This window comes from Crocuta crocuta, unplaced genomic scaffold (assembly GCF_008692635.1).
Source record: "Crocuta crocuta isolate KB4526 unplaced genomic scaffold, BGI_CrCroc_1.0 scaffold176, whole genome shotgun sequence".
NCBI classification, from domain to species: domain Eukaryota; kingdom Metazoa; phylum Chordata; class Mammalia; order Carnivora; family Hyaenidae; genus Crocuta; species Crocuta crocuta.
In genome coordinates this window covers 3979260-4004586 of record NW_027531905.1, presented here as the reverse complement: position 1 = coordinate 4004586, position 25327 = coordinate 3979260, and the positions used below count along the sequence as shown (strand labels likewise).

The 25327-nt window shown below is 43.4% G+C and overlaps 1 long non-coding RNA gene across 1 annotated transcript; it reads left to right on the top strand.

Annotated features, from left to right (window-relative positions):
• Nucleotides 1-10533: 10533 nt before the first annotated feature.
• On the top strand, nt 10534-19739 carry LOC144240266 (uncharacterized). Its single transcript, XR_013337660.1, has 5 exons — nt 10534-10716; nt 11244-11301; nt 16592-16981; nt 18802-18868; nt 19543-19739. It is a non-coding gene; the product is annotated as an uncharacterized LOC144240266 (long non-coding RNA).
• Nucleotides 19740-25327: the final 5588 nt, after the last annotated feature.

The following is a 25327-nucleotide window of genomic DNA, read 5'->3' as shown; positions in this document are numbered from 1 at the left end:
GAAGTGCCTTTCTATTAGTGACCCGAGAAGCAGGTTTTTTTCTTTTAAGAGTCATCTCCCTATGACATGTTTAGTAAAGAAAAGGGACTATTTAGTTTCTATTTGTTTCTGAATCATCCGTGATTGCCGTCCGCCTGAGATGCTTAGTTTTCCTGTCTCCCCCTCAGGTGTCACATCCACATTGTCAAAATAGTATGATACTCTCATGATAGATAAATGTCATTATAACTTTGCCCAACCCATAGAATACAAAGAATGAACCCTAATGTAAATTGTGGTCTTTGGTTGATTGTAATATGACCATATGGGCTCATCAATTATAGCAAGTGTACCACCCTGGTGGGGGATGTTGGTAATCAGGGAGGCTGTGCATCTGTGGGGACAGGGGGTATATGGGAAATCTCTCTGTCTTCCTCTTAATTTTGCTGTGCAACTAAAACAGCTTTTAAAAAACTTAAGTCTTTTATATAAGGAAAGAAAAAAATGAAAAAAATATAAACTACAAACTTTGTAATGCTGCTTCCTCAGCCTCACAAATAACCTAGAGCTAACGTCACACTTGATGAGGAACCCAAATGTTTCTGACTAAGGTCAGGTACACGGCCAAGATGTCTTCTTTAAACCACTCCTTTCAAAATTGTACTCGAAGTCCTTGCTGATGCAACAAGACAAGGAAGGGAAATAAAAGGCATACAGATTCGGAAGAAATATATAAAACTGTCTTGGTTCATAGATGACAAAATCATCTAGGTAAAAAATTTGAATCAACAAAAAAAACCTCCTAGAACTAATAAGCAGTTATAGCCAGGTCACAGGATACGATTTTAGTCTACAAAAGTAAATTGCTTTACTATATACCAGTAATGAACAAGTGGAACTTGAAATTAAAAGCACAACACCATTTACATTAGCATGCCCCCCCAACTTGAAATACTTAGGTTATAAATCTAACAAAGAGGTAAAAGACCTATATGAGAAAAACTCTAAAACTCTGATATACGAAATCAGAGAAGAACTAAATAAATATAGATATTTCAAGTCATGGAAAAGAAGACTCAATATTGTCAAAATGTCAGTTCATCTCAATTCGATCTATAGATTCAATGCAATCCTAATCAAAATCTCAGCAAGTTATTGTATAGATGTGGATAAATTAATTCTAAGGTTTACATGGAGAAGCAAAAGATCCAGAGTAGCCAACTCAGTATTGAAAGAGAAAAACAAAGATGCAGAATTGACACTACCAACTTCAAGACTCACTATAAAGCTACAGTAACAAGACAGTGTGGTGTTGGTAAAAGAGTAGACAAATAGAGGGGCGCCTGACTGGCTCGGTTGGAAGAGCATGCAAATCTTGATCTCGGGGTTGTGGGTTCATGCCCCATGTTGGGTGTAGAGATTACTTAAAAACAAAATTAAAAAAAAAAAAAAAAGAGAATGACAAATGCATCAATAGAACAGAAAAAAAGCCCCAGAATTAAACCCTTATAGATACAGTCAATTGATCCTTGACAAAGGAGCAAATGCAATAAAATTGAAAAAAGATAGTCTTTTCAACAAATCGCATGGACAGAACAGGACATCTACAGACAAAAAAATGAATCTAGACATAGATAATCCCCCTTTACAAAAATTAACTCAAAATGGATTACAGACCTAAATGTAAAAATGCAGAACTATAAAGCCCCTAGAAGATAGCATATGATAAAAACTAGGTAAACTTAGATTTGGTGATGGCTCATTATTTTATTTTATTTTTTTAACATTTATTTATTTTTGAGAGAGACAGACAAGAGCTGGAGAGGGTCAAAGAGCGAGAGGAAGACACAGAATCTGAAGCAGGCTCCAGGCTCTGAGCTGTCAGCACAGAGCCCGATGCAGGGCCCAAACTCCCAAACCGTGAGGTCATGACCTGAGCCACAAAGGCGCCCCTGGTAATGACTTTTTAGATATGACACCAAAGGCATGATCCATGAAAGAAATAGTTGGTAAGCTGGGATTCATAACAATGGAAACTTCTGCTCTTTGAAAGACGTTCAGAGAATGAGAAGACAAGTCACAGACTGGGAGAAAATATTTGCAAAGGATATGTTAGATAAAGGACCATTGTCCAAAACACAGAAAGAAAACTTAAAACTCAGTAATAAGAAAACAAACAACCCAATTAGAAAATGATCTAAAGGCCTTAACAGACACATCACCAAGGAAGATATACAGATGGGAAATAAGCAAATGAGAAGATGCTCTACCCTGTGTTATCAGAGGAATGCATGTTAAAACAATGACGAGATACCACTGCAGACCTATTAAAATAGCCAAAACTGGAACACTGAAAACATCACATGCTGACAGGGAGGGGAAGCAACATTCATTGCAGGTGGGAATGCAAAATGATGCAGACACTTCGGAAGACGAGTTAGTGGTTTTTTACAAAGCCAAGCCTAATACTCTTACCATACAGTCCAGCAATTGTGCTCCTTGGTATTTATCCAAATGAGTCAAAAACTCACGTCCACACAGAAACCTGCACATGGACATTTATAGCAACTTTATTCCTAATTGTCAAAACATGGAAGCACACAAGATGCCCTTTGGTAGGTGAATGGGTAAACTGTGGTACATCCAGACAATGGAATATTATTCATTGCTAAGAAAAAATGAGCTCTCAAATCATGAAAAGACATGGAGGAAATTTAAATGCACGTTAGTAAGTGAACAAAAATCTGAAAAGGCTACCTACTGTATGACAACAACTATAAGACATTCTGGAAACAGCAGAACTATGAAGACAGTGAAAACATCAGTGATGAGGCAGAGGGCAGGTGAAGGGGAAAGTAGTGAATAGCACAGAGGATCTTTAAGGCAGTGAAAATACTCAGTATGATACTCTCATGATAGACAAATGTCATTATAAGTTTGCCCAACCCATAGAATACAAAGAATGAACCCTAATGTAAATTGTGGTCTTTGGTTGATTGTAATATGACCATATGGGCTCATCAATTATAGCAAGTGTACCACCCTGGTGGGGGATGTTGGTAATCAGGGAGGCTGTGCATCTGTGGGGACAGGGGGTATATGGGAAATCTCTCTGTCTTCCTCTTAATTTTGCTGTGCAACTAAAACAGCTTTTAAAAAACTTAAGTCTTTTATATAAGGAAATAAAAAAATGAAAAAAATCTAAACTACAAACTTTGTAATGCTGCTTCCTCAGCCTCACAAATTCTAGTCACGGCCTTGAATCTATCCCCTGAATTGGCCTAATTAAGCTCTTCTATAGAAGTTGCCTTTCCCGCCAGTCTCCTCGGGCCGGACAGGCTTCAGTTCTGAGCCACACTCCCCTCATGCTCTACCCCCGTCTCTGAAAAGGCGGGTGAGGGTGACTTACAGATAGGCCATACTAATGCAGTCCCTGAAGAAATGAATTGGTTCAGTGAATAAATTAAGAAGTGTTCATGTATGATCACATAGGTCATAGTCTCAAGGTTGGTGAGTTCGACCCCCACGACAGCTCTACTCTCATCACAGAACCCGCTCAGATCCTCTGTCCCCCTCTCTCTCTGCTCCTCCTCCACTGGTGCTCTCCCTCTCTCTCTCAAAATTAAATAAACATTAAAAATAAATAAAAATAATTGTTAAGGGGGAACAAGCCTCCCCCACGTCTCACACAGCCTTCCATACAGAGGGAGCTTACAAGTGTAACTTCCATTTCTCTCTGCCCCTTTAGGGACTTGGCTTCAAGGCAGCTACACTGGATTTCAAATTGGTAAATTTGAGATAAATCTAGTGGTGACTAATAACCCTGTCCTGTTCCCTTTTGAGATGAGTGTCTGCCTGAGAATTTATCTCCACTCTTCCTGGAGACAGCTTCCTCCCCACCAGTGAGAGGCCTGCCCAGGCCGCCACCACCACCCACTCATTCAACACTGTCACATTCATCTGGCTCTCACCCTGAGCTGTGTCTTCCAACTTAATCTTAGTCACGGGCCTTTATCTCTGCTACTCCCATGTCTGGTTCTCCAAAATATCTCTCATTCTCACATGGAATCAAGATGCTATTTATTAGGTCCCTGGCCCTCAAAGTCTCTGTGGACTCTCAGTCTCCTTGGGAATCTAGTAAGGACAACACTAGCCTACATGATGGGGATAAAGAGGATCTAAGAAGCGTTGCTTGTTTTTCAAGGTTAAGACTTTCTCTTGGGTAGAACACACAGTAGGTGACTCTTCCTTCAATCCCACATAAAGGGATGAGAGAGAGAGTCTCCAGTCCCCACTCAGTGGCACAGACGTAAGAAAGACGTTGGCTGGAAGGCCCATTAGGCCTTAATCAGTTAAGGCTTTAGCTGAGCTTTAAGGAAAGGGTGGTACACGCCTTCCAAAAAGTGCAGTGTGCTATTAATGGAAAAATAAGCACATCGAGCTGGTTCCATCGCAAATATGTATTTATAATTACATCCTGTAAGTAACTGAAAACTATCATTACACTAAAAAATGTGAAACCTGGTGGAGCAGCCGAGCGCCCGGCAGCGGCTGCAGTATCAGCAGGTTCTGTCTAACCCTCTCTACGGACAGCACAGCCCGTGCCGAGATTCACCATGGGCTTGGAAGACATGCTAGCACTGAAGAAAAAAGAAAAAGAAAAAAAGAATAAAAAGCACTGAACGTTGATGCCCACACTGGGGCCTTTCCGTGTAACCGCAGTGAGCGTGCTGAGCGAAGATGGAAGCAACTCTGAGAACTGAGAGAGCAGTTGGCTGGCCCGCGCCAGGGCAGCGGGGGTGGGAGCTCAGATCCCGGCCCCCCTTGGGGAGGGGGCACCCCACCACCACCACCGGAAAGCCGCCGCCCGCAGAACAGACGTGAGGGCACTGCACTAAGGCAAAGCCTCAGAGGCAGCCCTGGGCCCTGTTGTGCGCCGCAGACCCAGGCCCTTGGGCGAGCTCAGGGATGGTGCTCATGCCCGACAGGAGGCAGTCATGGAACAAAGTCTCTGGCATACGAGGTGCCCAGAGCAGGCAGGTGGGGGAAGCCGTGGTTAACCTTGGAGAGTCACCTCCTAAGGCCCTAGCTCCCATTAATACCGCCGGTCCCTCTGGCACCGTCACAACACTGGTCCCTCGGAGGCTCTTGCATAGGTTTTCTCAGCGGGGTAAAGTGCCCGCGCTGAGCAGCCGGTCATACGGTCTGGCTCAGGCCACCTTGTACCAGTACCAGGCGCTGGCACTGCTGCTGGCCAGAGAGCTGCCTGCGGCTATCCATGGGAGACAGAGACACGCTGATGCCAACCTCCCATCTGGGAGACCGGGGAGCCGGGTACAGGCTCCAGAGCGCTGGGCCGTTGCTCTCATTTCGTCCTCGGGGCCCATCTGGTGCTGCTCAGGCACAGCTGGAAGATCAAGTGCTGGCGGACCACATCTGGAAGACAGTGCATCTGGCGCTCTCACCCACACAGAACTCACCACTTCCTCTCACCCTCACAGAACTCAAGACAGGGAGTCAAGACACCCGGCTTCTAATCCCCCGGCCTGCCATTGACTGACTGAATTCAAGGGCAGCCTCTGTCCCTCTCTGGGTATAATTGTATAGGAGGTGATTTCTGAAGTACCTTCCAGCTCCAAGATATGTATTCTTTGATTTTCTTATTTTAAATGTTTATTTATTTTTGTGAGGTGGGGGCAGAGAGAGGGAAAGAAGGAATCCCAAGCAGACTCCGTGCTGTCAGCCGGGAACCCTACGTGGGGCTCCATCTCTCCAAACCATGAGATCATGACCTGAGCTGAAATCAAGAGCCTGAGGCTTAGCTGACTGCACCACCCAGGCGCCCCTCAGCTCCAAGATACTATTCTCCTGTGACAACCTGGAGAAGTGGACAGAAAGAATATTGATACCCTCCCCAAAAGTGGAGACTCTGTTGTTCAGAGATTCTGACCCCAGAGTTACCCACATGGTAAGTGGGAATGTCTCTGACCACTTCATGTCGTGTTTTTCCCCTATATCACACAGACGTGTGTATGAGCACACGCGTGGATTAACGTGACCTGCTTAGCTCTAGCTCAGATGACTGAACACATATGAAAAAAAATCCACGCTTTCAGTTAAACGACACTAATTACTCAGACAGTATGTGGCTAAATACGATTTCAGAAATTGACAGCTTGCGGACAGAATTTGTCCTAACACCCCGTTTTATTTGGCTCCAAGAATGTTTTATATATATTTAAAAAACTGTGTTGCTCCATCTCCAACTGGGGATATTTTACATAAAAATCCATATTTTCAAATTCTCTTAAACAGATCTGGCAACATGACAATAACTGGCTGAAATGGGTTTGTCATATTGTCCTTTCAGTTAGTGTTTTCCTACCTTGGCACATTGACATTTTAGGCCGTGTGATTCTTTGTCAGGGGGAGCTGTCCTTGTATTTGGGGTGTTGAGTAGCATCCCTGTCCCGCACCCACCCGATGCCAACAGCAGTAGCCCCTTCCCACTGCGTGACAACCAGTTGCGACACTGCCAGATGTCCCCTGAGGGACCAGATTGCCTCAGATTAGGGGGTTGGGAAACATTGCTGTAGACATTTGACTAGTAAGCCCTGGAGAGCAGAATTTTGGAGCCGGCAAAGATGGAGTGAAGTCTCCTTTTATGGAGTAGGAAACTGAAGCCCATCCAGAGAGGTTAAGGTAATCTGTCCAAGGTGGCACAACTAGGACAGCTAGTGACAGCCCCAGGACTGGGACCCAAGTCCTCTGAATCCTTGTGCAGTGCACTTTCCCCTCAACCTGCTGCCTCCCACTACCCACTGCCTGCCAGCTCCTACCTGCTTTCCTTGCCGGCGGGACGGTGGCTCGTTGCTCTCCCACACATGCACTCTGATCTCTGCCATTGGGTTTGGGTCGCATGGAGCAGCTCTTCACTCACACGGAGTATCTCCTGGGTTTAGGTGGTCCCTATTGTCTCACTCGGATAGGAAAGGGGTTTCATAAACATTACCTTATTCTCTATTCCAGTAACTTGACATAGGATTTTCCTCATTCCCAGTCTAGTTAGATCACCACTGTCTTGTACATTCTTTTGCATTCCACAGTTCCTCTAAAGCCACTTACGAAAGGTGCCTCCAGAACCAAATGTTTGTTTGAAGTCATTTGTCATTGTGAAAAACCCCTCTGGAATGTGGGCATCGTACAACAGTTGGATGACATTGTTTATACACTTAGGATTTGTTTCGCCATCGCTAGTCTCATCCTTTTTTGATAAAATCAGTTTAAGAACATAGTACTGATTTCCCACAAGAGACATTTTCTTTTTAGAGTAAGAGAGTCCTCTGATGTCAGAAAGTCCCTGCCAAGGCTCACTGGACCAGCAGCTTCCTGTACTCAGGCTTTGCCACTGAGCATATGGGCTAAGCAAATCTGTAACTCTGAACTATAAAATACTGAGTTTGGATGGCCTCTTAGAGCCCTTAAAGCTCTTACATTGTGCTCTGTTCTTATTTTATCGTTAGTCGAAGAGTCCATGTGAAATTTCTCCCTTCATGGAGTCCTGTTCCAATCGGTCAGACTATTACATTTTTGATAGAGAAACTCCCAAATACACCTATCGTAAAATATTATTCCTTTCCACACCCACAGGGTGACTTTTCCATGGTTTAATCTGAAAGTTTTCTAGTTGTCGGTGAACTACTACCTTAGTACTCAGTACTTTGCCAAATGGTCAAGTAATTTTTCACTCAGGGTATGTCCTTCTTGGATGTCCTGCTGAACGTAAGGATCGTTTGAGTGAGCAATGATGCATGAGTCACCCTCCCGCCCCCCACTGCTGTCAATTCTCCCTCCCAGTATGGTAGCACATGTCTTCTGTCATCCTGTACTGTGATCGGGAGTTTAGGGAACATTGCCACGTGACCTCTCACTACTGCAGAGTTCCACTCTCGAGTTTGTGCTTACTGCCATGGTTTCTATTCTGGGTATATTGCTCTTAGGTATGGTTACTGTCTTGGCTTCTGATTGTACTTTCCCTCTCCTTCTCTCCTGTCCCCTCCCCTCCTGTCCCCTCTCCTCTTTTCTTCTTTCTTGGACTTGAGGAAAAAAGACTCCTTGCATGAAAGGTAATGGCAGCAGCATGGCAATATATACAAAGAATGTGAGTAACGTTCCCTTGTATAATGTTTTGGGTAGGCTCATGAGGTATGTTTGCACCAGTGGAGAAGGAGTAAGAATTCACTTGAAGTCCAGATTCATGAATTGAAGAAATGAATTGGGCATTAAGGGAAGACTACAATTTGGACTCCCCCGACACACACCAAATGGTGCATGCAGAACTGACAGACTGCCCACCAGTGATCACCTGATCAGGATCGGTTGAGGGACTGGGCAAGGCTGGGCCCACAGATGAAGCCTTCACTGCCTAAAGCCCAGCGGGGCCAGAAGGCCAGTGCAGTGCCCGTCACTCTATCTCCAAACCTCAGTCACTCTTAATCAGACCCACATTGTGAGTTTCTGTGTGAAGATACACACACCTTTTTCTTTGGTCTCTATATCAAGAATGAAATAAAATGGACTAATTTAAATTTTTGCCTATTATTTTAAAAAACCACATTAACTACTACCAATTGAACAGTGACTTTGTGTCAAACAATCTACCTATATTGTTTTAAGGAGAGTTGCTAGCTGTCCTGGGGTATGTATCCTCTTTTTCTTTTTGTCTTCAAGACAAATCCTGAATTTTTTAAAATTTAATTTCTAGTTAGTTAACATACAGTGCATTATTAGTTTCAAGAGTAGAATTCGGTGATTCATCGCTTACATGCAACACCTGGTGCTCATCATGACAAGTGCCATCACTTCTCTAGCCCATCCCCCGCTTCCCTCCATCAACCCACAGTTTGTTCTCAATCATTTAGAGTCTCTTCTGGTTTGTTTCCCTCTCTTCCTGACACCCCACACGCACACCCACATGGTCATCTGTTTTATTTTTTAAGTTCCACATATGAGCAGAATCATATGGTATCTGTCTTTCTCTGATGGACTTATTTCACTCAGCATAATACATTCCAGTTCTATCCATGTTGTTGCAAATGGCAAGATTTCATTCTGTTTACTGGCTGAGTAATATTCCATTATATACATATACCACATCTTCTTTATCTATTCATCAGTCGATGAATTTGGACTCTCTCCATAGTTTGGCTATTGTTGATAATGCTGCTATAAACATTGGGGTGCACATGACCCCTTCAAATCTGTATTTTTGTATCGTTTGTGTGAATATCTAATAGTGCAATCGCTGGATCATAGGGTAGTTCTGTTTTTAGTTTTTTGAGGAACCTCCATGCTGTTCTCCAGAGTGGCTGTACCAATTTGCATTTCCACCAGCAGTGCAAGAGGGATCCCCTTTTTCCACACCCTCATCAACATCTATTTTTTCTTGTTAATTTTAGCCATCTGACAGGTGTGATGTGTTATCTCATGGCGGTTTTGATTTGTATTTCCCTGATGATGAATGGTGCTGAACTTTAGCTGAGCACGGGGCATCCCAGTGGAAGACTCTGGCTTATAGTTTGTGGTACAGATTGTTGTAACCACACGGCTGAGTGCTAGCCAGTGGGATGTGAGCAGAAAGATATAAACAACTCTCAGTTCATACCCTTAAATTTAGGGAAAGATGGTGCCCTTCCCTTCCCCTTCTTTTTCACTGGCTGGAAGGTAGATATGGAGGCAAGAGTTGGGAACAGACAGTTTATCCCTGAGGTGAAAGCTACATGTTGAAGATGCAAAACAGGATCCGAGGAGCCCGGCCCCAAACTGAGGAGCTGCCCTGATAGCTCTGGACCTATTGTGTTCCACTGTATCATAAGAGAGGAAACATCCCGCCTCTTGTAAGCCACAATTATTTTGACTTTTGTTACTATAGCATGTAACAATGTTTTCAAACCAATACTGGCATTCATTTTTATACTCTTTGTGCAGATGAGTACGCGCACCTCAGAGAAATAATTTGCCTGAAATCGCTTATGGCACAGTCCCCTCAAGGAGTTCAGATATGGTATTTTCTCTTAGAATTCCTCTCTGAAATGGAAATGCTCTGAAATTATGCAGCTCTTTCCCCACACCAAAGGAACAGCCAAATCTGAATGAAATGTGCATTCTGGAGCACCTGTCTGGCTGAGGGGGTGAGGGCACATCCTCTGTTAACCTACATCCTCAAGTCCCATCACGTCAGAGGCTGAGTTAGTTTTGAGGTTCAGATAACTTAAATGGTAGGTCAATAAGTATTTCATAGTATTTCATAAAAAATGGTCATCTTCACCTAGTATCACTTTCATTACTAGCATTTTACCCGTAAGGGCTTATGTTTAGAGTTTTATATATTGAAAACAAAGTTTTTTGGCACCAGAACAGAGATTATGTTGCAAGATATTTTATGTGCTTATTTAACATTTTTAAATATTGTGTGTTAGTGAGGTTTGGGTTGTGAGAGCTATCATGGCATCTCTCTCTCTCTCTTTTTTTTTTTTTTTTACTCCCAAGGCTATGGAGGTCCTGACTTAGGAGATCCCAAAAAGGAAATATGATCATCAGCGTTTCTTGAGTCCTCTCTGACAAGGAGATGATGCATATTCATGGTGATCTCAGTGCTTCTGATGCCATTTGGAAATTTGGAAACAGCTCAGTTATATCTGTGAGCCATAACTTAATCATCTCTGAAGCTGTTTCCAGGTAAGTCAGAATCATGATGGCAGACAAAGGGAGCAACAGAAGGAGACATTTCTTCCCCTTCCGCATACGAGGGGGAGTGACTGAGTCATGAAAGTCGAAGCTGGGGATGAAAGCAGGGACCAGATGAAATGCCAGGAAAGCCAAGAGAGCAAGGAGGGACTGGTCAGAGCTCAAAACAAGCGGGAATCCAACCAGGCTGGGGAGGGTTCATCCGCACCAGCTTTGAGGCTGGGGGAGAAGGAAAGGGTTAAAAGAAAATTTGGAGAGCTTTCCTTGATATGAATATTTTACTGAATGAGAAAAAAAAGTCACTGTCAGTGGCACCTGAGACCCAAAACTGGTGTGAAGCTCAGAGGCGTGATGTCATGGGATGACTTATGAGGTGACAACGAGGAAGTTGCCTAACCTGTATACTGATGGTTATTATGGGGGGGAGTGGGAGCGTTTCACTGATTAGTTATTACAGTGGGGGTTTCCAGATGGCTGGCAGACGATTGGATAAAAGTGCTTTTCTTATACCATTTTAGGAGAATGCTTTAAATTTGTTTTATGATTATCAGTGGCATTTACAAGAAATAACCTAAGGTAAGTTTCATGTATGCTTATAAAATAGACTACATTTAGTTTTGCTTACTCGGCATAAATGGTTCTGTCTGCTCGGGAGATAGATGTTTAAGGCAGGTCTCCATCTTATTTTATTTTAATTAAAATACATAAAAATTGTTGAGTGTCTACTGTGCCAGATGCTGTGTAGTATCTAAGCAAATTTTCACACAAATCCTTTAGATGGTATAATCACCATTTCTTAGCTGAGAAAGATGGTCTCAAGAAGTTAGCCCTATGAAGTCACACGACTGATGGATAGTAGATCTGGGATTCGGACTCTGGCCGAATTCCAAAGCCTGTGTTCTTTCTGTCCACAGCAATGACTCCAGAGTCAGAAGCCAGCCAAGAGACGGCAGGTTGGAACTGGGTAGAACCGACAGGGAGTCAGACCTGGACTTTGTGTAACCACATGGGGACAGGGTAACCTCTGGCACAAGGCTTTTAGGGAGTGGACTGTCTTTGGGGAAACACACTGGTAAACTGCCCTGGATGTGGGCCATGAGATCCCAAGGTCAAGGTCTACAAGATAAAGGCAAAACCAAATTTCTCTATAGAGGAAGTCAACTAGAATTTGGGACGCAAGCCAGGAATTTGACAGAAGAGGGGAGGAGTTAAAAGAAAACGGAGCCAAGCACAAGGTGGGAGGGGGAAGCTACAGGGAAATGTGGCCAGGGAGTGAGGCCTTGAGAGGCTTTGAGGACTCGAAGTGTGCACGACTTAGTCACAAGCTGATTGGTCGCTGCACCCATTAACTCCACCATTTGCCTGGATTGTCCTGTAAAAGTATGTCACACGCACTTGCACAGCCTTGTATTTGAGACAGGCTCACGTGGAAGGAAACAGAGCACTGCTTTGTGTGGAGGAAGAGGCGGCCGTGGGACAGAGAATGGGCATCGCAAAGAGAGAACTCCATACATGGAGTGATGAGGCCTCAGCCGGAGGTGGCCAGGACAGTTATAAACAACGTCCTGCCCACATGTCAAAGATTAACGAAGAGTTTGAAAGAGATGCTGAATGGCTTACCTCATAAGGCATGAGAATTCAAAAACAATTTTATTTAAATCTGAAAGAGCTACTCAGGGATAAAATGGGTGACCTTGGGCAAGCAGTAAATTCCCCTTCCTTGGTGGCGTTTAAGCATAGATAATAACAAACCCTGGGCATGGCAGTGGCAGAGAGGGACTCAGGTGTTGGAAGGGACAAGCTATACAACCTGTTGAATTCCCTCCCAACCCTGAGAGTCCAGATTCTAACTCTATAAAAGCAACTTGTAAGGCTCCTAAATGAATTAAGTATCCAAGCAAACAGAACCATTAACATCAGAGAGATAAAGTTGCTTTACTATTTAGACACTCTTCTGGGCCAGTCAGGACTTTCTCCTGTGCTCCCTGACACGCCATTAGGAGTGGTGTGGTTTAGGCAGCCCAGGATTTGCTTTGGGAACAGCTGGGCTACTGTGTCTGTCAGCACAAGGATTCAGGCTTCAGTGTCTGCTGAAGAGGAATCTAACCTTGTCTGAACCTGGCCACCCTTTGTCCCAGCCCATTAGTGATGTCCAAGGCCTGGAGACACCTCGAGGGAGTAAAAGCCTACCAGCATCACAAGAGATGGAAGGGAAAGCGAGAAAGCAGCAGAAGTCTACAGAGAAAGTCAGGAACAACTAGCTCTCTTTTCTCCCTGGCCTAGCCGGAAGAAAAACAAACCAGATGCCGCTTCAATCCCAGACTGTCTGCAAGGACAAAGTATATACCAATGGCTAAAAAACAACTAAAACGATTATATTAAAAAAAAAAAAAGTTTCCTGGATTGTCTCTCAAAATGTGCCCAGAAGCCCAGAATAGTATATTCCCACAAGGTGGAGAAAAATACCTAAGTAAATATGATATCCTGCCAATGCTCAAATTTTGAATCAACCAGGGATGAAGATAGCTTGGGTACATGAAATTCATAGATAAACCATAAATTTACAAAAAGCAGACTTTATTGGTTTGAATTTCAGCTCGTAAGGTATTTAGCCACCCACTCGGGATAGAACGACAGTGAGTAGTCAGAAGTCACGAAGAAGGAGGAGACACAAATAACTTACATCAACCACAAACTAGATCATCAGCCCCGGAAAGCTGACTGTAGACCTCAAACAGTCTCTGATATTTGAATTAAGATTAAAAGTTCCCATATGAAGCCGGTCCAGGAAAGGCATTCTTGATGACTCTCTCAGACCCTCTCCTGTGTTAGATGCCTCCACTGAGTGGCACTGAACACGTCCTTGGGGAGGGTCACATCCACTCAGATTTCGGTTCCAAAGACTGAGGAGTTCAGTTCTTGCCGCCGAGCCTCCTCCTTTGGCGGTAACTAGAAGACAATTGACAACCTCACCGAAGAGTTCTGGAAGAATTCTGAGTGTCANCCAGGCTCTGAGATAGCTGTCAGCAGAGAGCTGGTTTGAACCCACGAACCGTGAGATCATGACCTGAGCTGAAGTCGGAGGCTTAACCGACTGAGCCACCCAGGTGCCCCGAAGCTGTTTTTGAATTAGTGAAAAACGTTAGTGTGCATGTTAAAACCTCCTGTTCTTTCATGTTATGAGCATTTTGAAGCCCTTTCTCCAATCCGATGTCATGCTAGATTCTGCAGACACAAAGATGAAGACACCGTCGATGCTTTGAAATAGCTTGGGGATTAGCAAATACGATGTTCATGCGAACAAGATGAAAATCCAGCAAGCTAACCGCTAAAGGGCAGAGTGTACTGTGCACCCAGGTGCTCTGGAGTTTGGGAAAGGCCTTCCAACAGAAGAGGAACCTCAGCTGAGCCCCTGAGGATGCTTGATAGCGAGTTAATCAGGCAAGAAACAGGGAATGGCATTTCAGGAGACAGGAATAGTACCTTGCAAAGATGCAAAAGAGGGAGAGGCTATGACAGTGCTGTGAGGAGGGCAAGTGGTGCCAGGGTCAAAGTAGTACCTCATACCCTCTGCCTCCTAAGAATTTTCCTAGAAAATGAACAAAGGCATGGTTCATTTGTTCATTTGAACAAAGCTCAAGTGCTTGCCTGCCTTTGAAGTTCAACAAATCTAAAGATACCAACTCAGAGCAAAAGGAAATGACACACCCTGACTGGTTTCTTGGTAATACCCCAAGCGCCAAGGGACTTAGAGATTATTTTCTCCGGAATAGTCAGGGCTATACATTCTCATGGGTGTGGGACCTGCAACCACACAGGGCTCCATGCTCAGAAGCCTTTGGTCTTGGGCGAGCGCTCTGTGGGTGCTGTCTTGAAATTCTTTAATACATCTTGATCACAAGGCCCTGCATCTTCTTCTTTCACTGGGCCCCCCAAATAATGTAGCTGATCCTGAGAACAGAGAATGTGAAATAGTTCAGTACTGTTGAATACCAGCTGGAAGGAGGGAAACGTGGCTGAGGAGATGGAGGAGGTAGGCAGTGGCGTATATCGAAAAGCCTGGAAGGCTTGCTAAGTCTTTAAAAGTTGCCTGTGGGAGAAGGATAGTCACTGAAGACTTTGAACATGAAAGTAACACAAAGAGATTTGACTTTTAGATCCCTGTAGTATAATGTAGGTGAGGGAGTGGAAATGTTTTTCCCATTTAAAATGAACGCCTTTTGTTGTTCAGATTTCATTCATCAGGTCTGAATTTTTGGTCCATGTCAAAATGCAAAGGTCCCTGAGAGGAATAACTGCTTTGGTTAATGAACATTTTAGGGTCAATTAAGATAGCAAGATCTGTGAGTAGTTTTGAGAACTGGAAGTCGGAAAGAGAGAGTGGAAACCAGGAGGCAGAGGGCTCTGTTTGGAGGAAGGGGCCATAAAGAGCTGAGCCTTTAGAGGGAAGCTTAGGCTTTTTCCTTTTTTCATTTTGCACAAGACCAGCCTGACCCACACATAAGTTTTTTAACCTAAACTTGCTTTTAGCACTCCCTACCTAGAGTCATTTAATGCAGCGGTTCTCAAAGTGCAGTTCCCAGGAAAGCAGCATCAACATCATGTGTTAGAAATGCATTCTCTGCCCCATTTCAGGTACACTGTCTCAGAAACTCTGGGGGTGGGGACCCCGCAATCTGCTTCTACCAGCCCTTCAGGTGATCTTCATGCAGCTAAGACCTGCTGCATCATCATAAGTTATCTATGTCCCTGGAACTCAGACATTACAGGAAAAAAAAATGGAAGGACCTATCTAGTATGAGAATGGAGAACCCAAAGTGATTTTAATACCAAGAAAAAGTTCAGCTTTGTTCTAAACATGTTTTTCACGGAAGTATATTCAGTGAGTGATCTCAGGTGCGTACGATTACAGTGTCTTCATAGATGATAATTCCATAGCTCCAGAATGACTATAAAAGGTCATGTATTATTGCACAGACTCGGAATCATAGCTGCTGGAGCTAACAATGGTATTTAGCAAAGCAAGATAAAGATGATTCCTTTTTTTCGTATGCAAGCACGGTCGTTACATGGGAAGCATGTTTCACTTGTACTGTCATCTTCCAAAGGATAATCTCTGCTCATAGTGCTGGAATTTTTCATTTCTCTGTGCCCCACATCACACCAATAGTGTCACGGCTATACTAATACATACCCCAAAGTTGCTTTCGTTTACATAGTCTACAATATTTCTGAAATGCAGTGTAAGTTGCTGTTAAAACCAGCATTTCTCAGATTCTTTCCATTGTCTTCCATGAGTAATCCAATATAGACGTTAGGATAAAAGAGTAAACACTTTTGTGATAGTCCAAATTTTTCCAATGGAATTTTAAACAATTTGACAGTTGAGTCTTGTTAAAAAGTGATATAAAATAAATGCTTCTTAGCAAACAACTGTCCAGTAAATATTATAATTCTGTCTCATATTCTCACAGTGGACTGCTTTCTGAGTCTGTCAGTGGAATTCTTTCAAATTAGAGCTCAATGATCTTCTTTATATTTTATCCAAGATTTGAAATACATGAACCTGTCTCTACTTACTTGAACAATGGCCTCTATTATGGTGTCTTTTTCTTTAAATCCAAATATTATACTCAGCATTTTAGGAATTCCCTATTCCAAATACAGGCAATTAAATTGTCTATAAGTTATTCAGAGCCTTAGAAAACGAAATGAAATAAGAGTTTGTACTTTGAAATGAGTTCAAAAATGTGTACCATTTGTCAATGCTAGTCTCTGTCAAATAGTCCTCATTATCTTCTGGTTCTGCTGTTAACAGACGAAATAATCTGACACAGACTTCTCTAACAAAAATATTTCCTTCTAGGAGAAGTCTGGCCTTTCTCAGCAACCAGGAATCAAATTCTTGACCTTGAAGACGAGAGAGAGAACAGAATGCTTCTTGGTGCCACTCTAAGCTGGATGAAATTTGAAAACATCCCACAGGATAAATAGGAGGACATACATGGACATTTGCATTGCTTTCACCAAAATCTAGGACTAATTTGGAGCTGGTAGCCTGGTACTCCACAGTAAGAGAAAACCAAGTCTGGAACATCCCCCATGGAGATGCCGCCTGAGGATGTTGTGGAAATCTGGTCTGGATCACTGGCAGAAGAACCAAGCGGCACTCGGAGATCTTGGAAGGGAGGAGGTTTATTTTACGCCCGTGGGCTCAGAGGAGATCATTCTCCAGAGGTCTGAGCCCCGAACAAAGGTGGTCATTTGCTTATAAAGTTAAAAGAAGCCCACCCATACCGGCAGAGGTGTTTAAAGCTGATTGGATAGGGGTAGAGTGACTTGGGGTCATCGCTACCCGGAGATAGGGAAAGGAAGTGGGTATGGGGTACACCTGGCCTGGGCAGTTTGGGCAGTTCGCCCTTATGACCTATATGACCTCAAGGAGTTTTCTTTTATTTTCTCCATTAAGGACAGGACTCACATCACTGGCCTGGACTTCCCTAACATCATGACTCTCAGTTGAGACCAGAACAAAGTGGTCATTATCCTTTCCTATTCAATGACTGTTTACCCCATCCACCTTTGCATTTGCCCTTTTAATTTAGGACTCTGAAAGTGTGATTCTGTTCCCACCCTCTCATAAACTTCAGTAAAACAGGGAAGTAAACAAGTGTCTACTGAACCAACTTAAAGGAAGGAATGAAGGAATGGTGGTCTCCTTAATCATTTCGGGATATTTGAATATTAACCCAGATGAATCTAATTAGTAGACTTTGAGGCAATGTGAAGAAAGTGTCTGGGAGCAAAAGCCTCTTTCTAAAAGCAGAGGGGCTGGGGTTACAAACTCATTTCTTTTCTCCCCAACTGCCTCATCCACCTCTTTCCACATATTATCCTTCTTGGTGGTGGGGGGAGGGCAGGGGGTACAGGCTATCCATCAATGCCACCATTTTCCTCTTCCATCAGATTCCTGTCTGGTACCTGAAACCCTCACTGTCTGTCTGCATCGGTCAGTGAAAGAGTGGGATGGGAGAAAGTGAAAATTCTCTACTGAACACTTCTCTTTGGATATCCCAGAGAGACTATAAATATCATCCAAAAAATTCACCCCCTACATCCATACCTCTCCTTATGCTGAAGGGCCTCTGTTATTATGGTATCATTGCACAGTTGACCAAGTGAAGAGTTTGGAGACACTGGGTTCCTTGGGTGGAAGTTAAGCTACCATGAGGACATGCATGCGGGTTTGTATGGAGCGTGACGAGTGGGAAAAAGGGGTATTTTGGAAAACAGAGATTAAGTTTCAGCCTGCAGCATGTGGAGAAAGGCAGGAGATAGGGGCAGAAGGGCAAGTACGGGGGCGGGGGGGCAGAGCCCACAGTAAGTCTCGGAAAACCTCAGCTAGGGAGGTGGCTAAAGGGTGGGAGCAGTGAAGGGAAGGGTGGATAACGTACAGGAAGAGGGGCAACTACAAGCATCTTTCCTGGAGGGGGTGCACTTCTCTAACCTTCCAGACTTGAAAAGCATTCTCATTTCCCTTCCTGCTCAGCTTCCAGTAACAATGTTTCCATGCAGAAACACCCTAATGCCCATGATCGTTTCAGAGACAGAACAAAGTTGTGCCAGACAGATGGGAAGCCAGGAAGCGACCTGGTCCCATCTCCTATTGAACCCAGTCCAACAAACAAACCGAAAGTAATTAGAACTAATTCGTATCTTTGCTCAGTCTCTCAGGAAACAGGCAAAGGTGGGGTTGGGGCAGCAAACTATGTTTCCATGCCCAAGAAAAGTAGCAAAATGTTGCACAAATCCATTCACCCCTTATGCACCACTTCTCATACTCTTCACTCCCTAATTTCTGAAAATCCCCCCACTCTCAACTCCCAACTTCAGTTCCGGCTCTCTTTCTAATATAAATCTTCCAGCCTCTCCAGATTGCCCCCAGCTATTTACCTACTCCAATATTGATAAAAAGGTCCAGGTGAATGTGTGAATCTGTGTCGGGGGGTGGGGGGGAATCCTCCCTGAGTGAGGGAAACAGGCTGATTGTCTCTGCCTGCAATGCTCTTTCTTCAGCTATCTGCATGGCGTTGTTACAAGAAGGAGGTGGAGGAGAAGGCAAAGCCTGAAAATAAATAAAAAGGTGAGCAATATGTCCTTTCAATGTGCCATGGATACATTGTTTAATAGGCTCCCACAAGAATGTACTTTATTTTACTCACTGTTTACTCTGGATTAAAAGTCCTAGATGTAGTGAAGTTACTCGTTTGTTAATTTATAGATTTTTTCCAGGAGGGACCGATTTCTGTCTGTTAGAAAGATAACCTCAAAGAATATAGTTTATACAGAATATAGTAGGCTATTAACCACTTCTGTCTCCAATCTAACATTCTTTCTTAGTGCTCAACTAAGAATTAAACTCCCTGTAAATGCCAGATTTTTGAATGCCCTTTGAACCAGTCTTGGCAGTTTACTGATCCTTTACTGAGTACTGAGTAGAATATATCTTTGACATATATTCAGCTTCTCTTTATGTAAGAGTTGCTTTTTGACTGCTTGAAAATCATACTTTAACAACTCCTACTTAACCCTAACTTCCTTCAGATACCTGCTCAAATGCCACCTTCTCATGGAGGCTTTCTTTGACCACGCTACAGAAAGCAAGACCCTGTGGACATGCTCAGCATTTCCTAGCTCTGTTCCTGTGTGTGTATGTGTGTGTGTGTGTGTGTGTGTGTGTGTTTTGCCTCACAGCATTTATGTCTACCTGATATTTCATTTTGATTTATTTTTTGTTGTTGTTGTTGTTGTCTCTAGCCACCAGAACAGAAGCTCTGTGAACTTAGAGACTTTATACCCCACTGCCTGGAGCAATCGCTGGGCTATAATGAGTCCTCAATGAGCATGGAATGAATGAATAAATGAATAATGTCATGGATCCCTGCTCCTCAGAGGCTAATCACATTGTATACAAACACACTTGTCACCTCTATACTTGGCATGATGGTGCATATTAAAAGGTACGGTCCTAAAATTGTATTTTTTTCTGTCTATATTGAGTGACTTCTGGACCCTTTAGTGGGACAGATACCTTTACAAGTTCAGTTTTCCATCTGTTAATGGGAACCATAACACACCTGAGAGACTATCTATACCCTTGCATGTGGCACTTGAACTTTAAAGGCCAATGTAGGTGGCATAATCATTGCTGTCTCATTGCTTCAACTATTTTTAAAAATTTTTTAAAACGTTTATTTATTTTGAGGGAGAGAGAGACAGAGTGTGAGCAGGGGAAGGACAGAGAGAGAAGGAGACACAGAATCTGAAGCAGGCTTCAGGCTCTGAGCTGTCAGCACAGAGCCCCATGTGGGGCTCAAATTCACAAACCATGAGATCATGACTTAAGTCAAAATTGGATGTTTAACCAACTGAGCCATCCAGGCCCCCCACATTGCTTCGACTATTAACAGTGATTGTCAACGATGACAACTTTCAGGCAGTATGAAGCATTCTAGAGTCTTTAAGACTAATACTCCACTTGAAAACGTCTTCCTCTTACCTAGACAGCACTTCCTAGGAAAATGTATTTTTCAGGTAATTTTACTTCAGTAACAGTGGGCTTCTTTGCGCATACAGCACGTGAATAAAAGAAGAAACTCACTTGTGAAGTACTTTACCACTTTGTCTAAATAAGGGATAGGAAAATAAGGCTCCAGGAAGTCTAGACCCAAATTGAGCTCAAATGCAGGCATACACCTCAGCAACACCTCTCAGGAAAGAACCTCCTTTAAATACATATTTGTACCACTTTAACATCAGAAAAACTTAGTATTTTCCAAAACAGTTTTTATTCCCCCTGCCCAATAGCTAGAAATTTCTTAGGAGTGAGTGTCTTCCCTAAAACAACAAACCATCTTCTTTTAGCTCTGTGCCCTCAGAGAAAATAGGATGGCCTCCGAGATTTGCGTGTATGTAACCACAGCACTTACAGACAGCAAGCGGGCTAGCGGGAGACTTCACCAACAGTAAGGGTCTGGTGGTACAGGGGGAAATCTGTTTTTGGAGACTGAAATCAACGGGCAGTCCTTGAGCTGGGAAGACTCTGAGGTTTAGCAGCTTAGATAACAGAGATGGTAACAACATGCTGACAAAGATAGCTGAAGCCATTCAGAGCACTCCAATTGTAACTACATTAAGAATGCTCTAATGAGTGCAAGCATAGAATGTCTCTATCCAAGTTCAACAGATATTGTAAGAAACCTCCGATTACTTCTCAGAGGAGCAGGGAGCATCTTCTATGCTAAAATCAGAAAGTGGAGTGGCCTAGAGGCCTTTCTAGAGAAAGGCTGGAACTTACCAGGGCATTCAATTCAGTTCACTTTGGCAGGAAGACCCTAAGAACGTTTTTCGGCTGTCCTCTGCATACTCCCTCTTTAAATTCCTTAGTCACTGTCTCCACTTTCCCAGATCAAGTCAAAGATCTTAGCAAGTAGAAAATATCCTCTTACTCTAAGACAAAAATATGGAGGACTTCTGCCTCATGCCTCCAAAAGACTGGTTAACAGTGGTTCCATGTTTAGTGTGTTAGTGTAAAGCTAAGGGTGCACTTTGCAGCCTGATGAATTGGAAACTTCTCTTCAGTAGGTGACAGCAGGCCTGCCTGAAAACTATTTCTCCTGTCAAAATAATACTGATAGTAATAGCTACTATGCTTGCAGAGCGCATAGTGGTAGAGAGCATGGGCCACAGAGTCAGACAGACTCCTGACTCCACTGCTGACTGTTTGTCTATTTCCTAAGCAAGTTACTGAACCTTTGTCTGTTTTAGTTCACTCGACTGGAAATGGAAATATACAAGGAAAATATACAAAAGGAAATATACAATAACAACGGCAAACAATTTCAAGTGTTTCCTCGGTACTAAGCATTATTCTTCATGAACTAATTGAATGCCTTCCACGGCCCTATGAAGTGGGGGCCTTTGTTATGTGACTCCTGAGTCTCTTGCACTCTCCCACCTTGAGGGCCAGAGCCTCTGGATGCCTGTGAAAGATGATGACTTGCTTCATGGGCGTTATCTCCTGTGTTTCTCAGAGCACTCTTATGAGGAAGGCACTCTTATTTGACCCACTTCCATGTGAGAAAACCAAGGTGCAGAGAAGTTAAGTAACTTACCCAAAGACAGAAAGTAGCAGTGCTGGGAAAAATAGGCAGATTCTAAACACCACACTGTTCACTATTAGGTATCATAATATTTGTCCCCCTACAGTCCCCCCTCCCCCCGTTTGTTAAAGGGGAATGAAACCAACTCAAATCACATGTTTCTGAATGGGAAACATTTAAAAAGGATGGCTGAAGAGCTGCCTCCAATGCTTGCATCAAAATAAACAGAACTGATAGACACAATCAAAATCTCTGGCTTTAATTTTGTTGTTGTTGGGTTTTTTTCCCCTTTGGTACAGGATTTTATGATGAAGTTTCCATGAGAAAAGGGATCCTGTGGTCATGTAAAATAATCAACGAAAAGAATGTAGGAAAGGGTACTGGTAAGCCATATGAGGAAATCACTAACAAGATGTTTGTCTCCATACTGACATGACATGAAATTACCCAAATGTACGATTTCACAATCTACAAGATGGCAATAAACTGCCCCTAGAGGGCGCCAAAGCGGTCTCTCTCTCTCTCTCTCTCTCTCTCTCTCTCTCTCTCTATCTCTCTCTCTCTCTCTCTCTCTCCCTCCCTCCCTCTCTCTCTCTCTCTTTTCTCTTTTCCCCCCCTCCCCCCAAATCTGTGTCTGTAGATCTGATCTGGACCTCCTGCATCTCTAAGGGTTTCTGGATGGTCCTTAAAAAGCCCCTCAGGGCCTTCCTCTGGTTTGGGGTGTGGGCCACGGTCACCCAGAAAGCTAAATGCAGCCGCTGGGTGATAAAAGCCCTGCGGTAAACTGACTTCCAGCTAACCGCAGGGCAGCAGAGAGCGTCTAATGCAACCACAAAGTGGTTTGCTGGCACAGAACTTTCCCAACCTTTGGAACGAGATACCAGCGGATGTTGTTTAGTCTCCATCTTGGAAATCTTTCTCTAGGCGAGAGGAAAATTCTGATATCTGTCAGTCTGAAATCAGCTGGGCACAGCCTTAGGTGGAGGCAGGGGGCAAGCATGTTGTCTGTGGGCTCTCACAACCTCAAAACCTATGGCCTTAAAGGAGCTGCCTACCCGGTTAATTATAAAACAAGCAAGGATACAGACGGTGGCAGGGATAGACAAACTGCATGTAGACTAGCTGAGCCCTTGAACTATGACATTTATTTGTCTAAAAACGTTAGGGGTGTTTTGTGAACTTCCGGAGTCTTCAGTGCCCATCCAACACCTAGCATGTTGCTGTAGTTCGACGTGGACTCCTTCTAACAGATGTCCCTCGTCAAGGTCACTGTGCTGAACTTGAACAGAACCACTGGCCTCGTGCAGTCAGGCTGCCACATCGGGATCCCTGTTCTGAAGAAATTGAGATTGACAGTGTTGAGACCTTGAGTTTTTTCTTTGCAGTATCGCCACTGCTTATTCTTCAGCCCTGCCTTTGAGCTAGAAATTGATGTTCTTGGCTGATGAGACTAAATTACATGAAAGAATGGCTTTCATCATATTGCTCAATTTAGGGATTTCTTTCATTTCAAAGGCAAGGTTAATTACCTCCAGAAAATGTTAAGCAATTATCCACTAATAATAGCAGGGAAGATGCTCCTGGAGCAACCAACTCAAGGTGGAGGGAGGATTTGTGAGGAAGGCAAGAGACTTGAATTAGTGCTGAAAAACGAAAACTATGTTAAGCTTTTAAAGACTTTAATGGGGAGAGACAAGACTGTTGCGTTAGCCCTTCAGCAGCCTTGGCCGTCAGTCTATTCCATTTTTTTCCAGGACTTGGAGGAAAGGCCGAGTTGATGCATATTCCCCATGATTTTTGCCTGTAACCACCCATAACCAAGAGTGGAAGTGGCTCAAGTCTCTGGCAGTCAGCGGGATGTAACAAAGGTGTGGGCTCTGCCTTAAAGGTGAGGAAGAATCTAGCCTGAGGCTTTCTGGTTGCATCCAGGGATTTCCTATATTGTCGCATGTTACAGTACTTGCAGTTCAGAGTCTTGCTCTTGGCGTTCAGTGATGAGTGATGTCTTCCAAAAGCCTGGCCCTTCCGTGGGCATAACACACACACGTGCGCACACGCACACATAGAGTGCTATTGTATCTCTCTCTCTCTCTCTCTCTCTCTCTCTCTCTCCTCATGCTTAATTTCAAGTCACTGAAGAATGATAAAGCCTCCAAATAAAATTCTCTGCCATTTGCTCAGCTCAAGATCCTATGGCAGGTGGATCTAGAAAGCTGAACAATCAACACTCTGTGCTTTCTTTGAGATGCTTGGTGCATCTCAAAGTGGGTGCAACCTGGTGCTGCAGGGGGGGCTTGAGATGCTTCTGTATCCCAACAGGGCCTGGATGCAGGGGATCCCTCTTCTAAAAGCAATGCTAGCAGGCAGCTGCCTGCTATTCAAATAAAATCCTGTTGCCACATGAATGCATTTCAGTTCCTTTCTCTCCAGAAAGAGCAATTCCCAGATTTCATGGGCTAACCATAAGATGATCTTAGAACCCCCAAATTATAGCCCTTTAACATTTCAGTATTAATCTCATATGTGCTTAGGCCTAAATATGATAGAGTTTACAGGAATTGATCTTTAAATTGAAGCTCAGAGTTTCAAGGATTCTGCAAGGGAGAAAATTATTTAGTTGCTGGGAGAGAATTATTTATGTGAAATTATGAGCATTTTGGACAGTTTCAGATCTACTGTTGAAGCCTATCTTTGAATATTGAAAGTAAAGAAAAATAAGAATACATCATGCAACAAATCTGCCAGATAATGCAAAAAGAAATATAAAACTTTTCTAGACAGAGAGTGAAATTAGTTAAACTCACATTACAGAAACCGCACAATCTAAACAGACCTGTTTTCTTTCTTCTTCTTCTGTGAAGTTCCAAGGGTATTTTGTCAATTAGGCAAAGCTCAGTTACCAACCTTTGCCTTTTTCCTTAAGCCACGTTCTAGCTTTTTCACAACAATGGGTCTACCTGTCTCTGTTTATTCCCAGGTATGAAATATTACTGTGTTACGTAGATGAGCTGGAAAGAACAGTCAGAAACTCCTAGTCCCATCCTTCCATTTTATAAACAAGGAAACGGAGACTTAGACAAGTGGAGTGACTTTTGTAAGGTCCCACAGCCAGTTAATGACAGAAGTGGGATGCAAATCCAAACTTCCTGACTCCTAGTCCAACAGTGTTGGGGTGCAGATGGCACTCATGACATGTGATCTTCCCCGAGATGTGACATGCCACTACCAGTCTCTGGGCAGAGCGCACTAAATGCAGCCACAAAGAAAAGGAATGAAGCAGGACTCATGGAAGGTTTTAGACCTTGGAGGCTGTGCTTCTTTGCTTTCTCTAAATATTAGCTCTCGGGCACGAAGCCACATTCTTCTGACCCAAGAAATCACCATGACACTTCAGATATTGAGCTAAGGGTGTTCTTAAGTCCACATGAGATGCCATGGGA